The 16,573-nt window shown below is 39.9% G+C and overlaps 1 pseudogene; it reads right to left on the bottom strand.

Moving 5' to 3' along the window:
* Nucleotides 1-262: 262 nt before the first annotated feature.
* Nucleotides 263-15,895, bottom strand: LOC112171655 (annotated as a pseudogene).
* Nucleotides 15,896-16,573: the final 678 nt, after the last annotated feature.

The raw sequence follows: 16,573 nt of genomic DNA on the forward strand, positions 1-16,573 counted from the left end.
AAGCTGGAGGAATCCCTAGTTAGACAACTAGAACTTTAGTGCATACGAATGATCCGATTGACCCTGTAGCATTGGTTTCTACCAATGCTGTAATATAACAGGTGGTGGGTGGGGGGATTGTGGATCTATCTAGACTGGTCCGGGGTTGGGCCTTATTTTAATTTTATATGTTTGCTGGGTTTCCTTGACCCTATTGCTACCTTTTTTGGTTGTACCTATGTATCATGATTCTGGGTTAAACTAGGAGCTGCAGAGTCCATCATCAAGCTGCAAGCAAATTGAGCTCTCCCGTTGAACTCAGTGCATTGCAAACTAAGTTATAAGTATATTCTCTAGGTATTAACCCTACATCAACCAACTCAACAAGAAAATTTCGGGCTTCTGTAACCCTTCCTGCCTCACACAAGGCATGAATGATCGGGTATATGAACTCGAAGTGGCTAATCCATGATTCAGCCTCTGCATCCTTCTTAACATATCAACAGCCTTATCAATCTCATTAACAGCAGCATAGTATCTAATAAACGAATCATAAGTAACCCGGTTGGGGGTACAATCCCTCTTCTTCATATCCTCAAACAACTCCAACACCCTCTCTATCTTGTAAGTCTTGCAACAACCATTGATCAAAACATTGTAAGTGACAACATTAGGAACAAACCCTCTAAAGAGCATATCCGAAACATGTGGATTGCTTCCCACAACCGCCTCCTAGTGGCCTTCCTACACCCAATCTCTAACCCATATCTACAATAAGAGCTTATCAAAATCGTACAACTAAATGTACGTGTATCCGGCGGGCATCTAAACCCCAGTAGCTCCATCTGCTCCAGTAAAAACTGGGCCTTCTTAAAATTCTCTATTCTGCAAAGCGCGTAAATAATAGTGTTGTAAGCATACATACCCGGTTTGCAATGAAACTGCTTCATTCTATAGAAAGCCTCCAATGCTTCATTATCCAAGCCCTCTTCTCCTAGGCATTTCATCAAAAAGGTGATGGACTGTGTCGTAACAAGAGGGCTTTCACCACTCCCTCTCTTTGCCAGCTTGACATGTCTTTGAGAAAATCTGTAGGTACAAGTTTTGCCGAACTTGGTATATTCGCATTCCCATACAAAACATTGAAGTATCCTTTTGAGTTAGTCATGTGTGTTAGGAAAGTATCTTTTGGGTTTATCATCTTTTATATAAAGATATTTTTGTTCAAGTAAATCCAAAATATGTGTCTGGCCCAAACTCGAGGTTACTTGCTCTAGTTGAAATTGGGTTTATATTAGAGATATTCTCGGAGAATCTTATGAGATATCCAATCAATGTACGATTATGTTTCCATGTACAACTCTATCTCTATGCTTGTAGTCCTCTATATAAAGAGGCCCCTTATTATCAATGAAAGTACGACTCAATTCTTTCCCAATTCAGTTTTCCTTAAACACGTTATCAGCACGAAGCCCTAACCCTGAAACAAATAGCCAAACCCTGATTCAAGAAGCTAAAAACCTTGAATCCGAATACAAAACCTTGAAGCCTTTCTGCCTCCATCTCACACATTGAAGAACTCTATTCCAGGAATCCAAAACCGGCGGCGACACCACAAGAACCGGCTGGAAACCTACCAAACCGGCCACCGGAAGCTCCATACAACACGTAGCAAATATTCCACCGGTTCACCATCTTCTGGACCTTTAATTTCCACCAAATTTTGATAGCAGAAGCCCACTGATCTGAAGTTTCAGGAACCGGAAGAAAAAGTTCAAAAACCGGCCTAAAAATACATGAACCGGCCACCTGAGCATCTGTGTCTTGAACCTGCAGAAAAGAAGAAGAGAAGAAAAGAAAAAAAAGGGAGGGGGGAAGGAAAAGAAGCCCAAGACCAAGGCAGAGGCCCACTTCCACGTCAGCACATGGACCCACTGCCACATCAGCACTGCCACATCATCACTACACGTCAGCAGCAGGACCCACTGCCACATCAGCATCAGTGCCACGTCAGCACTCAGTCAATGACGGTCAACCCCTGGTCAACGACTTTTCCAGCCACTTTCCGACGACTTTTCCAGCCATTTTCCTGCGACTTTTTCCGGTCAAATTTTTTGGTGACCTATTTCGAGGTATTTTTTACTAAACGTTCCCCTTTTTTTAGAGTTTTTAAATTTAATTTCTCTTCTTTTTCAGGGACTTGCAACCTCCCTTCTTCTACCCCCTTTTCTTTATTATAGGGGAGACCAAATTAAGCCAAACTGTGGGGGTTCGTGCTCACTACAAGCTTGAAGCTTGTAGAGTTCTCCAAACTTAGAGTTTGTTGAGATAAAAAGATCGACCGCAAACATCATTGTTTCGATCTAATCTAACCCCTCTTGGAATCGAATTTCTTGGAAGCGACTACGCTCGGAAATTCCTAATTTCTTGGAAGCGACTGCGCTCAGAAATTTTATTTGTTTTCGTGGTAACCTTTTTCATTCCGAAACTAACCCTAATTTCTTGTTCTCTTTCAGGATGAGTAACCTGAACAAATTGGACTTTGCTCCATTGGGAACAACTGGCTCTGAATATCACAGGTGGGTTCGTGATATCCGCCAGCATCTCAAGGCTGATGGAATCTTGGATAGGATTCTCGAGCCTAGCCAGGACGTGCTAACTATTGAGCAAGCTCAAGCTTTGGAAGCAAATAGAGCAGCCTTAGAGGCAAATAAGGCAAAAGCCATCATCCTAATGACTCGTCATATGGATGATTCGCTCCAGTATGAGTGTATGAATGAAGAAGACCCCATAAGGTTGTGGGTCTCACTCGAAGATAGATTTGGCAACGTCCGTGACTCCCTGCTTCCTGACCTATAAGTGAGATGGCATAGCCTCCGCTTCTGTGATTTCAATTCAGTTCTTGACTACAACTTGGAAGCACTTCGCATTAATTCCTTTATGGAATTCTGTGGTAAAGAGATCACAAATGCGATGTTGATTGAGAAGACTCTCTCTACTTTCCCCGTCTCTGCATTGATGGTTGCTAAGAACTATCGAATCGATGTTACTGCAAGATGGATCACAAAGTTTCATGAACTCATTGGAACTATGAATGTAGCTGAAAAGCATGAAAACATCCTTGTGAAGAACTATAATTCGAGATCCGTTGGAACAGAGTATATTCCAGAATCCAATTATAGTCGCGCCCCTAAGAGAAGGCGCCAAGAGTGAAACCCTAACCTTAGGGATACTTTTGGATTTTCTGGTCCATATAATCGCTCTACTTGGGAAGGTAATAGCCAAAATAGGCGAACACGACACCAAAGAGGTCAACGTGGAAAGAGAGAAGGAGGCAACGCCTCTGGCGCCACCAACAATAAGAACCATCTGAATGACGCTTTCAAAGCGCCTCAATCAATGAAGTTTGAGCAAAGAGATGTATGTTCTCGATGTGGAGTGTCTAATCATTAGGCACACATTTGTAGAGCTCGTGAAGAAATCGTCACCGCCTACAAAGCATATTGTGAAGCAAGAGAAGCTCACCATATGGAAAAAGAAGATCAAGAAGATGATCTAGAGTGAAGGGTTGAAGACTACAATTCTGGCTGGGATCAATAGATAGCCAATTCTGTTTAAGTCTTTATTTTTCCAAGAGAGGTAATAGGCAATTGCCATATAGTTTTGTAGTAAATGCTAATGGTTTAGTTTTTCTTCAAAGTAGGCTCACTCAAAGTAAGTGTGATGTCTAGGAAGGTTCTGAGATTAGTGGTACTTAAGCGAGCCTTGCTCCACCGACATCTCTCTACTCACCTGGTCACATTTATTTTGGAATTACCGAAATAAGTTAGACGACTACCATTGTTTTGCGTTGGCTATCATTTTGGATTAGATTTTGTTTAGTCAAAGAGACAATGATGTAACTCCGTTGGCTTATGAATAAAATTTCGAGTTCTTTATGACTCCATTTTGATTCTGAGCATATGACTTTTGTGACTACTATGGCTGGGCCATCAGTATTAATTCAAGGATATGGAATAGCCCAAGTTCCACTTGCCAAATGGCACCTTAATTACTGTCATATAAACTCTCTACGCTCCTAAGGCCAGTTGCACATATGAATAGCCAACGGATTCCATGCGAAAACGCATGTAGAGAACGAAAATGAGTCCCTTTGCAATACCTCTAATGATTGCAAAACAAAGGCGCATCTTAGAGAAGTTTATGTGTCTCTCTAGTGGATTCTATGTCACTATTCGAGCTATTAATCCAATAAAGTTATGAGAGAAGATCTCTTGGATTTAGACACATATTGGCTTTGTCACGACAGGATAGATCATCCTAGTCATGATATGATGATCTGTCTACTAAAGACTTCACATGGACATCATTCCTTTCGAGCGAAACGAAGCATGAATCAAAAGTTGATTTCTGGACTAAGTGTGACCGATGCAGCTGCCTAGGGCACCGCCTCCGTCCACCACCAGCCTAGGGTTGGCGCAGTCCCTATCCACGACACCATGGATGGCGTCCATCATGGTGATGGCACCCTAGGTGATGCTGCAATCACCAACTTGCTTCAAATAACGTTTCAGACGCTCATGCCCAACCAAAATTCTCATTGGTTGCTTCTAAAGCCTCTCGCTCGTTTTGCAAAGCCCGTTCCTTAGGGAAATTAGGACCGAGACCGTCCTATGCAAGGGATATGGAAATACTCATTATGTTCTTACATAGAATCCATGGGGATTCTATGAACTGATTCAACCAACTTGCGGACGTTTAAATATCTCATGATATTAGTTGTTACGCAAACACGCTGGTCACGTGTTTTGCCATTGTCCACTTGTAATGTTGCTTATGCTACACTCCTAGCAAATATCATATGACAACGGGCTCACTCCCCGGATCATCCTATTCCGTCAATTGGACTTGACAATGCTAGCGAGTTTACATTGAAGACTTTCGATGGTTATTGCATTAGGACTGATGTTAGACATCACATTCCCATGAACACACCCAAATAGTCTCGCAGAAATGTCTACGATGGTAGTCCGGACATTGGTAATGCGCACCAATCTCCTAATATCCGCTTGGGGTGATGAAATATCGCATGCACCTATGCTAATTCGTCTACGACCCACCGCCACTCAATCTACCTTTGTGTTACAGCTAGTGACTGGGTACAAGTATCGTACTTACGCATTTTTGAGTGTGCCACTTATGTGCCAATTGTGCCGCCACAACGCTCTATGATGGGTCCGTACAGACGAATGGACAACTACGTTGGATTTGAGACTCCAACAATCGTCCGACACTTAATGCCCTTGCAAGGCGATCTCCTTACTGCTAGATTTTCGGGTTGTCACTTTGATGAGACAGTCTTCCCGTCGTTAGGGAGAGATAAGAACACGAATGTTTAGTAGAAACGACAGGAATTGTCGTGGCCTGTCCCCACTATTTCTCATCTCGATCCCTACTAAAGTGACGAGATCACACATCTGCTGCAAATATGCCTGCAAGGAAGTACGTCCCTACAAGAGGACGTAGCGCCACCCTACACAGAGGTAGGCATGGCGCCAACACCAAAGAGAGTGGCACTCTGGCATTACAGGCCATGGCCCCAGCTAGGATGCGTGGGAGGCCCGTGGGTTCAAAGGATGCTTTGACACACTCCAATCCTTTGATCATCGACACTCAAAATCCGTCTCATGAGAATCTTCCACGTTATGGTTATCGTTGGGGGACACCTCAACATCAGAACCTATTCCTGAGAATATAGAGCTCTATGAAAATTACACTAGTGTACATGAGACGTGGGATAGAAACTCCATCATAATTGATGATGTAGTTGTGCATTTCGTTGCGCATGAGTTTTTTGAGTCAGATGATATAGGACCACGCTCCGTTGATGAATGAATGCCAACATAGAGAGATTTGGCCAAAATGGAAAGTTGCGATCCAGTTAAGTTGGATTCTCTAACAAAGAGGAAGGTTTTCGAGCCAGTGATGCCAACACCTCCTAACATAAAACATATTGACTTATGGGTCTTCGTTAGAAAGCATGATGAGAAAAAGAGATGACAATCTCGCCTTATGGTGCAAGGCTTCTCACAAAACGCCTTGGAATCGACTACGATGAGACATATTCTCTCGTAATGGATGTCATTGCACTCTACTACCTTGTCAGCTTGGTAGTTTCCAAATAACTGAATATGCAACTTACAAATGTGGTCACTACGTATCTATATGGGGATCTAGATACGAAATATACATGAAGGTTCGTGGTGAACTTTATCTACCCAAGTCAAGTGGCTCTTGACCACAGAGCACGTTTACAATAAGATTGAAACGCTCACTAAAGTGACTATTTTATTGGGAAGGGATATGCCCACACGTTTCTATAACAAGTTTCGGATTCTATCGCGGTTCATGTTGGACATGATCTTCATTGGAAGCTCTTGAAGAGTTAAGGGAAACCGCTGAACATTTGAAATCTGAATTTGAGATGAAGGATTTTCGGAGAACACGATTATGTCTCGGTTTGGAACTTGAGCATCGTGTTGATTGTCGATAGATGCTTAGGCATTTTGACAAGGTCAAACCTTCAAGCACCCCAATGATCGTCCATAGTCTTGATCCTGAAAATGATCCTTTTCGTCGAAAGGATGATGACGAAGATGTGCTAGAGGCAGAAGTATCTGACTTAGTACAATAGGCGCATTATTGTACTTAGCTAAATGCACAAGACTGAACATCTCATTTGCAGTAAGCTTGTTAGCTAAGATATAGCTCTGAGCCAACGCGACGCCATTAGGATTGGTGTAAAAGATATCTTTCAGTACTTGAGATGCACAATTGATATGGGCTTGTTCTATCCCTACAGAGAGATGATGGATTCGGACCCATCACACACCAGGAATGCCGCCAACACTAGCCTGCGTCCACTATCCCTATCCCAAAACAACATAAGTATTTTGGAAGGTTTTGCTGATGTTAGGTATCTCTTTGACCCATACAAAGGTCATTCCCAAACTGGTTAAGTGTTCACCATGGGAAAATACCGTGATATCTTGGAGGTCTACAGAACAGACCTTAGTCGCTATATCTTCGAATAATGCAGAGATTCTTGCTCTTCACGAAGTGGTTTGTGAATGTATATGGATTGGATCCATAATTATGCATGTTCGAACAATTGTGGTTTGAAGTTTACCACATATGAGCCTACGAGTATATAGGATAATGCTGCTTGTTTTGAAGCAAGGCTACATCAAAAGCGACCATACCAAGTATAATCAGCAACAACAAACTCTTCTCAAGATCGAAGTGAACTAGGTTCCATCTGAGCACAGTGCGGCAGGCTTGCTCACTAAGTCATTGCCTAAATTCCACTTTCGAGAAACATGTTGGTAGCATCGTTTGCGGAAGTTATCCAAACTTCAATGACCGTAGTCGTCAGGGGGAGGTGTCTACATGTATGGTCTTGAAACGTAAATGGTGCGTTGTGCTCTTTTTCTCCTTCGACCGAGGTTATTTTTGTCCCACTGGGTTTTTGTTACTCGGCAAGGTTTTTAATGAGGCAACGAGAGGAGCACCACGTTTGGGCGACACAAGGGGAAGTGTTCAAGTAAATTCAGAATATGTGTCTGGCCCAAACTCGAGGTTACTTGCTCTAGTTGAAATAGGGTTTATATTAGAGATATTCTCAGAGAATCTTAGGAGATATCCAATCAATGTACGATTATGTTTCCATGTACAACTCTATCTCTATGCTTGTAATCTTCTATATAAAGAGGCCCATATTATCAATGAAAGTATGACTCAATTCTCTCCCAATTCAGTTTTCCTTAAACAATTTTCTTATTGTCAAAACGTGTTATCAAAATCCTAAGTGATTTAGGATTTATTGACTTTAATTGGATATCTTTAATTAAATGATATTTTCCTAATAAGAGTCTAATTAGGCTAGAATCTTTGTGCTTTGAAAACATTGTGTTGGTCTCTTATAATATGTTGCAGATGCATGGTCAGATGGAGCACCTTGGACATAAGAATTAGTTTGGAGTCTTGCTTGCTTAATATCAGTTTTGCCATAAGAATCAAAGACACTTGTTCCTTGCTTAAGTGTTCTTGTTCGTGTTCCTTATATGCTTAGATTCTCTTGAGATCAGTAAAGAGGCTGTGAAGAAAGAAGAGCGATATTTGGTGATCGTTCAAGTGAAGAAAACGGTCAAGATTCAAGACAAGCACCACTCTAGTGAGTCTAGATATTGTAGCCGCGTAGAGAGCTATATGTGTTTGTAAAGAACATATCCTTCATCCTAAGTTAATTCTTATTTTGGGTTCTCAAGAGTAAGAGCCCCGCAGTGTTTTTAGTCTCATGTTTGAGGTTTTCATTGCATAACCAAAAATCTAGTGTTCTGTTTATTATTTTTGGTTTCTGCCCAGTAAGGATTGATACGTGCCTTACAATCCCCATTTTCCAGAAAAACGTTTCATCCCTGTATTTTCACTTGGCATTAGAGCAGGTTCTAAAGCTTTTTTTAGTTTATCCCTAGTCAAGGATGGAAAGTGAGAGAGCCTCTAGGTCTATAAATTGCCCACCCTTGTTTGATGGTGAAGACTATTCACAATGGAATATTATGATGAGGGCTTTTCTCTACTCTCAGGATGAAAACATGTGGAATGTTGTTGAGAATGGATGGGAACACCCAACCAAGGCTGAAGAATCAAAGAAAACAGAAGGATCATCTGCAAGAATTCTTAAACCTAGGAAAGAATGGACAGAAGAGGAGGTTCAGAATAGAAGTTGTGATTTCAAGGCACGAAATTCTTTATACATAGCTTTATCCATGAAGGAGAGGGTGAGAATCAGCCATTGTGACACGGCTAAACAAGCATGGGATATATCTTCTTCAGGTCACTTATGAAGGAAATAAAAAGGTTAGAGGTCAGAAGCTTCAGAGACTTGTCTTGGAGTTTGAGAACATGCAAATGGGGGAGGATGAATCAATAGATGACTTTCATGCTCGTCTTATGAACGTGACAAGTCAGTGTCACAGTCTTGGTGATCCTTTTGAAGAGCATCGGATTGTCAAGAAAATTCTTAGGTCTCTTTCATCAAAGTTTCAATCCAAACAGACAGCTATAGAGGAGACTCAAGATTTGGACACCTATTCTCTTGACAAACTTATAGGTAATCTCAAAACTTTTGAGATGAGGATCAGGCCCGAGAAAAAGGTAAAAAATATTGCTTTCTCTTCTGTTAAAAAGAAAGATGATGTTGATGATGATTATGTGGATTTATCGTTGTTGACAAAAGAGTTCAAAAATTTTCTGAAAAACAAATAATCCTTTGGAAACTCTTCGAAAATTGTTCCTAACAAACCTAAATGCTTTTAGTGTGGTGGAATTGGACACCTTGTTGCCAATTGTGCCAATAAGAGGTATAATTTGCGTGGAAACAAGGCTCTAAAATCTACATGGAGTGACAGTGATGAAGGCTCTCAATCTAATGGTGAAGAGGTAAATCGTGCTCTTACTTCCTCTTTTGATTCTAAATTATGTGATGTTTCTGATTTAGAAGATGATACTCTTGATGAAGAAACAAATGAAAAGTGTAAGCAATTGTATAATGCTTCAAAAATTGTTCTTAAAAAAAATTACAAACTTGAAAAAGAAGTTGAATCATTAAGAGTGGAAAAAGAAAGAATTAAGCAAAATTTTGAAATTTCTTTCAGAGATTGGGAAGAAGAGCATGCTAACCTTGTTGATAAGATCAAAGTTTTGCAGGGTAAGGCCGGGTCTCAAGATTGGGACAAGAATCATGATGAGCTCACTAACAAAATCAAAGTTTTGCAGGTTGAAATAAAAGCTCAATCTAATCTAAATGTTTCACTAACCCTTGAAAATGAGAAGTTGCAGGATGAATTATTGAGGGTCAAGGAAAGCTTGAACAAGTTCTCTATAGGGTCTGAAAAAGTCTCAAAAATGATTGGATTAGGCAAAGCTCATTGCAACAAAGCAGCATTAGGATACAATGGTGAGACTTGCAAGTCTTTAATGTTTGTAAAAGGTGTGGAATGTGAAAGCTCATCAAGTCAGCCACAAAGTTCTTGTAAAAATTGGTCTGGTTCCAAGTTGCTTGCAAAATCAGAACCACGTATGGCTCACCAAACACTTCAGAAAAGCTCCTCACTAAGTCCTGACAAACTCTGTCAGCCCAGGTATATTCACAACCCCAAAAACTTTATTCCTACTTGTCATTATTGTGGAAAATTAGGACACATACGTCCTAGGTGCAATGTGCTTCGCAGGGTTACTCAAAATCAGAGGAAAACGTTGAGAATTAACTCACCTGCCTCGTTGCAAGCTGAGTTGAAAGAGGGTCTGAATCTGATCGCCAGAATTGCAAAGCTAGCTTCAATTCCCGTGGATCCGGAAAGAAAAACAAAGCAGAAGAAAATTTGGATTAAAAAAGGTTCAAATAATCATTTTTCTGCTCATACAAATAATCTTGATAATATGCTTGAGCTTGCTTTCGTTCCTATTGAACACAAATTGGTTAATTCATTTACTAGGCCTTTAGACAGAACTCAATTTGAATTACTTAGAAGCACTGTTGGTGGATGCTCTAAGTACTGATACTCTCACTTCATTTGATCCATTTTTGCATGCATTCATATTGTATGTTTTCATCGTAAGATAGGTGCATTATTATCTTTGTCATAGTATATGTGCATTATTAGTTTTGTCTCTGCAGTGTTTAGTTCAGTTTCTAGAAATTCTGGATTGAAATGGTGATTTGAATCCCCGAATGTCTAACAGATTATTTTTGAACTTAGATTGACAAGTGCTGTACTCTTTTCTTTAAATCTGTGTGCAATGAGGTGCCTAGCACGTTTTTGAATTTTCTTTTGCGTCACTCTGTAATTGTGAGCTTGAACAACATATTCTCTATCACCTTGAATCCTCACATGCACACATACTCTAAGTGGTGGTAAGTCATATTTGTTGGTTGGCATGTTCTCAATACTCTTGTACGGAATATTTCCTTATTTTTGCTGCTCCTTGAAAAAAAAAATCATTTATGGAGCATGGCCTGGCTATTCCCAAAGTAAACAGGTCTCGGTCGTGACGAACGATATGAGGATTGGGAAGAAACGGGAATGGTTTGGTCACCCCGGTGGATTGTGAAACTATTTACTCTAGTAGATGTGCTCTTTGGGATGTCCTTGTTACATCTAGTACCCTAAAGTTATCTGACTTGGGAGCTGCTAGCATAATACTCGTTACATGGGTCGTAGTTTTCTTAAGCAAAAATGTTAATGTGTGTGAAAGGCAAAAAAAAAAAATCAAAATCAAAACCATGCCTACACGGTGTTATAAGGGGGAATATAGTTTCCGTGCTTAAATTTGTTTCGTATGTGAGCCTTACTTTTCAAGTTTCCACAAATATTACACACCCCATCTTGAGATATGTTCACTCTTCACAACAAGAGGTATAGAATCAGGGGCGGAGGCAATAAGGGACCAACTGGGTCCCGTGCCTCAGTAAAATTTCTTGACAAAATATATTAATTGTACCACTTTGCTGTTGGAAGATTCTGATTTGGCTATTATCATTTTAATTGCAAAGAGTTCCCATGTGCCTGATCCTCTGCTAGTCTACTCTTTAATTTGTTCACCTTCATTTTTTTGGAGAGATGATGGCTAGTTTCATCTTTTCATGTATGTCAACTGTGAATATCTAAAGGATTTTATTTATTTTTAATGAAAATCAAAGGCCAAAACAATCTAATTAAGTAATTAACTTCACAAATCATATTGAACTTCACGATCATGACAGGTTTTTAAATGGACAACCATGAAATATTCTCATTGAAGAACAATTCAAGAGGAGTCCTATAAACCAACCCAAGTTAACCTCAATTTTGAAGAGAAAATGTTGAAAATCATTTTCAATATGTATTAGTTGATGTGTTCATTCTTCTACCTGTTAGATTTGACGGAGGATTGTGTGATTTCAAGAAGTTCACATAACTTTAGAGAATTTAATTTTAGATAATTCAGATCAAAATATTATAGTTCTCAAAAAGAGAATTTTCTGCTTTATTTCATATATTGAGAAATACATTTTTAATAGTATAGATTATGAAAACTAATATGAAATGATTTCAGAATCTGAAATCTCATTGCACTAGATATTTCATTTAGAGAGCTTTTATATTTGATGTTATTATTATTATTATTATTATTATTGTTATTATTATTATTATTATTATTATTATTATTATTATTATTATTATTATTATTATTATTATTATTATTATTATTATTATTATTTTGTGCCCTAGTAAGTTCAAAATCATGGCTTCGCCACTGTATAGAATACTCGATCACCCTCTATCTTACCTTGTGATTGTCGGAATCAATTCACTCGTGTGAACTTATTTTATTGCACTCTTATTTATGGTTAAGTGGTATTACTCTTGTTGGAAAAGCTATGCGAATTAACTCTGTTCTTAGCATTTGGATACAACCCACTCATTGTGTGTTTGCATTTCATTCTTGCATCTCTCATCACATGATCACACTTAGGGAGAGTATTAATACTTGGAATATCTTCCTCTGATTGATTCAACTTGGGCTTGTGTCTATTGTGCACCATCTATTTGTGATCCTCCTTCTACATTGCTTCCGCTACATAAGTTCATTTTGTCATTCCTATTAAAAAATGGGGAGAAATTAATTAATTAGATGTGTGACTATGCTAACATTATTCTATCTTATGCATTTTACCAATGTGTGATAAGTGTTTCAGGGATGGCTTCTTCCCAAGTAGGGTTCCTCAAGTAGTTGTTGAGGGGGAGTGTTGTCTCAAATATGGTAGTTTTATATAGGAATACCAAAGGGGGAGAATGTAGGTACAAGTTTTGCAGAACTTGGTGGATTGGCATTCCCATACAAAACATTGAAGTATCCTTTTGAGTTAGTCATGTGTGTTAGGAAAGTATCTTTTGGGTTTATCATCTTTTATATAAAGATATTTTCTGATTGTCAAAACGTGTTATCAAAATCCTAAGTGATTTTGGATTTATTGACTTTAATTGGATATCTTTAATTAAATGATATTTTCCTAATAAGAGTCTAATTAGGGTAGAATCTTTGTGCATTGAAAATATTGCGTTGGTCTCTTATAATTTGCTACAAATGCATGGTCAGATGGAGCACCTTGGACACAAGAATTAGTTTGGAGTCTTGCTTGCTTAATATCAGTTTTGCCATAAGAATCAAAGACACTTGTTCCTTGCTTAAGTGTTTTTGTTTGTGTTCCTTATATGCTTAGATTCTCTTGAGATCAGTAGAAAGGCTGTGAAGAAAGAAGAGCGATATTTGGTGATCGTTCAAGTGAAGAAGACGGTCAAGATTCAAGATAAGCACCACTGTAGTGAGTCTAGAGATTGTAGCCGCGTAGAGAGCTATATGTGTTTGTAAAGAACATATCTTTCATCATAAGTTAATTCTTATTTTGGGTTCTCAAGAGTAAGAGCCCCGCAGTGTTTTTAGTCTCATGTTTGAGATTTTCACTGCGTAACAAAAAATCTGGTGTTCTATTTATTATTTTTGGTTTCTGTCCAGTAAGAATTGATACGTGCCTTGTAATCCCCATTTTCCAGAAAAACGTTTCATCCTTGTATTTTCAAAATCCCATAGGGCCTTCAACCGATTCGGTTTAGCCAAAACAATAGCCATGTCTCTGCAAGTTCACTCATTATGGTTGAATCTGAAATGGGTTTCGACCCAGTAGTAAAATTGGAGTGCTTTGTCCACACCCAGATTGACCTTGTTGAGCTCTCTGTGGGCAGCTGGGCCAAGAATGAGCGTGTCTTTGTGGAATTTATATGTTTCTTACCTGAGATTGCGTTGCTTTAACGGAGCACGGTGCCGGAAACTAGCCTGGCGGCCGATGGAGCGAGGAGACTGGAAGAAGAATCTAGGTATGGAGGCTAGGACTTGGGAGACTGAGTCGGGGGTCCATGGTTGAGAGGTGGTGGCTGAAATTGAGGGGATTGGGTCTAAAGTTAAGGACTTGGTTCACTAGAGGTGTGTAATTGCGGTTCAGAAGTTTTGGGTGGTTCATAGTTTGTATTTTGTTTTGGTTATATTGGTGGGAGATTAAGAAGGAATGTTGATGCAAAATGAGTTATGTGAATTCTGGGTTTGATAAGATGGGGAGCTGGGTTGAGCTTGTCAATGCCATTGTTGAAGTTGTTCTAAGTGCTGGTTGGGGTTGGGACTTGATGGGAGACTGGGAGGGAAGGCAGAAGGTGTCTGAAATTTGAACATGGAGGTCATGAAGGATGATGGGTTTATATTGGGTTTAAAGTTAAGGATCCAACCCATCCTTGTTGGGTTAGTGTGAGTTTGGGTTGAGGTAGTTTCATACACTTTTGGGCTTTTAGACCCACCATTGGGATTTCATGAGGTAAAAAATGTAACTATATCAATTTTAAAATGATTCCTACGAATAGCGGCAGTCCTTGAAATAGAATACAATTCGCTTCACGGAGAATATGTTAATTTGAAATTGTTAGACCTAAATGACCCGGTGAAAGATGTCTTTCATGATTGAAGATTTAACTGGGAGATAATCAATCTTTACTTATCAGACTATCAATTGAGATCTTCCTCCATGTGGTATAGTCATCCCCTAATTTCTTAGTTCAAGCCTAGAACTAGGGCTAAACTGTCATTCTGATTGTTGGATTTTAATCCCAAAATTTAGGGGACTTAGCATCTATAAATTTTGCATTTGACTAGTATGGAAAAATCTAGCCTAATTTTAAATCACACAATTTAGGGGACTTTATTTCGCATTTACTAGTATAGCTAGAAAAATCTAGCCTAATTTTAAATCACACAATTTGGGGAGTTTTGGTTTTTCAATTTCAAACCCTGAAATAATCATGATTGGAGGGATTAGTGTCTGTGAGGTTTGACATAATTTACACACAATAATTGTGATCCCACAATTTAGGGGATTTTGCTTCCATGAAACGGGGACACTTTAATCCCTTGAGAAGAAAAAAGAGTGAGCAAATCATGGAGAGCATCTTCATCTTATTCCTTTTTCAACTTATGGGCATCCTTCCCAGTGGCTTTCCTTTTTCCACAACTACATTTCATGATCTTGAATCTTGTGAGTTGACTAACTATAATACATATACTACATAATGGAAGAGGCAAAAAGGTAAAAAGAAAACATGCTTTTACTACAAGCAGGATGCTGCTTTGGAATTACAACACCAGAATATGACTGTAAAAACCTCTTAACCATTCAAACTTTCAAAGCCATGCAAGCTTGCTAAAACAGTCCGAACCCGGCCCACTCTGCGTCACTTACGGGTCGCGGGGACGACTGGTAGGACGAGTACGACGACATCGACGTCGGTGAGTCACGGAACGGCGAAAGCAGCGATTTCCGGGAAGAAAGCGACCACCGGGCCAGTGTTTCAAGGTCAGAACTGCAGTCGGGTTCGGGTTCGGGTTCGGGTACTGTTCTTGCACCACCACTCTTCCCCTTTTTCCCGCCGCTCAGCTTTCTCCTTAGCAGAGGAGACAAGAAGCACCCCGGTGACGAAACAATCTCAGGTCGCCGGGCCAGCATATTGGGCTGCTCAAATCGCCACCGCTCTGAACGCGACCGGGTTGCAGAACCCGAACGAAACGACCAGGTCCGCGGCTCGGCTAGAGGCACGAAATCGAACCCGGCTGGTGGCGGTTTGAGAGGACTAAGATTGTAATCACAAGTTTGTGGTGGCGGTGACGGTGGTGGTGGTGGTTGTGTTTGGTGTTGGACTTTGGGTACGCCGGGGCGTATTTCCCATTGAAATGGGATAGCTCCTGGTTTTGTAAAATCGTACTCATCAATCGCCATGGCTGCTGTGTGACACTAAAATGGTGATAGGGTTTATATAGAAAGTGAGGGTTTTAATGTGTGGAGAAAATTCAAAGGTTGGACCCGGCGAGATTAGAGGGAAATCAAGTGGGTGGGTCGGCCACTACTACTATATAGATTGGTCATTGGTCTAGTCAAGTACATGACCTTAATCTATAAATTAAATCGCCCAAAGAAATTTCAATCATGCAATAACGGAAAGCCATGTGGTATAGAGGGTAACATGGTCCAGAGGCATTACGTTTTTTGGTCCCATGATTGGGAATTTACATGTGACATTTGCTAGTTGAGACTAGCAGAGTCCGCCACGGGTAGGAAAAGGCACTAAAAGTTGAAGTCATGTGTGCCTAGTGACTGGCTCTTAGTGCTTATGTGATTTACTTGACTAGCGTATTTGGAGGGTGATTAGATTGTGACATACAAGGATTTTGGACAAGGTAGACAAGAGAGGGGGAGAAGAATTCAAACTCTGATATTTCGGGTGCGACAGAAATATCACATTACTATTCATTAGAGTTATGAATAATAAATCATTGTTATTACTAGATAAATGACATGTGGGGAAATCCGACTGGGCGTATCATGCACTATTTGAAGGAAGTCTAGATGAATTACATGGTAGCATGTCCAGATCGGCCGTATTGATACAGTTCATAT

This window comes from Rosa chinensis, chromosome 6, assembly GCF_002994745.2.
Source record: "Rosa chinensis cultivar Old Blush chromosome 6, RchiOBHm-V2, whole genome shotgun sequence".
Classification (NCBI taxonomy): Eukaryota; Viridiplantae; Streptophyta; class Magnoliopsida; order Rosales; family Rosaceae; genus Rosa; species Rosa chinensis.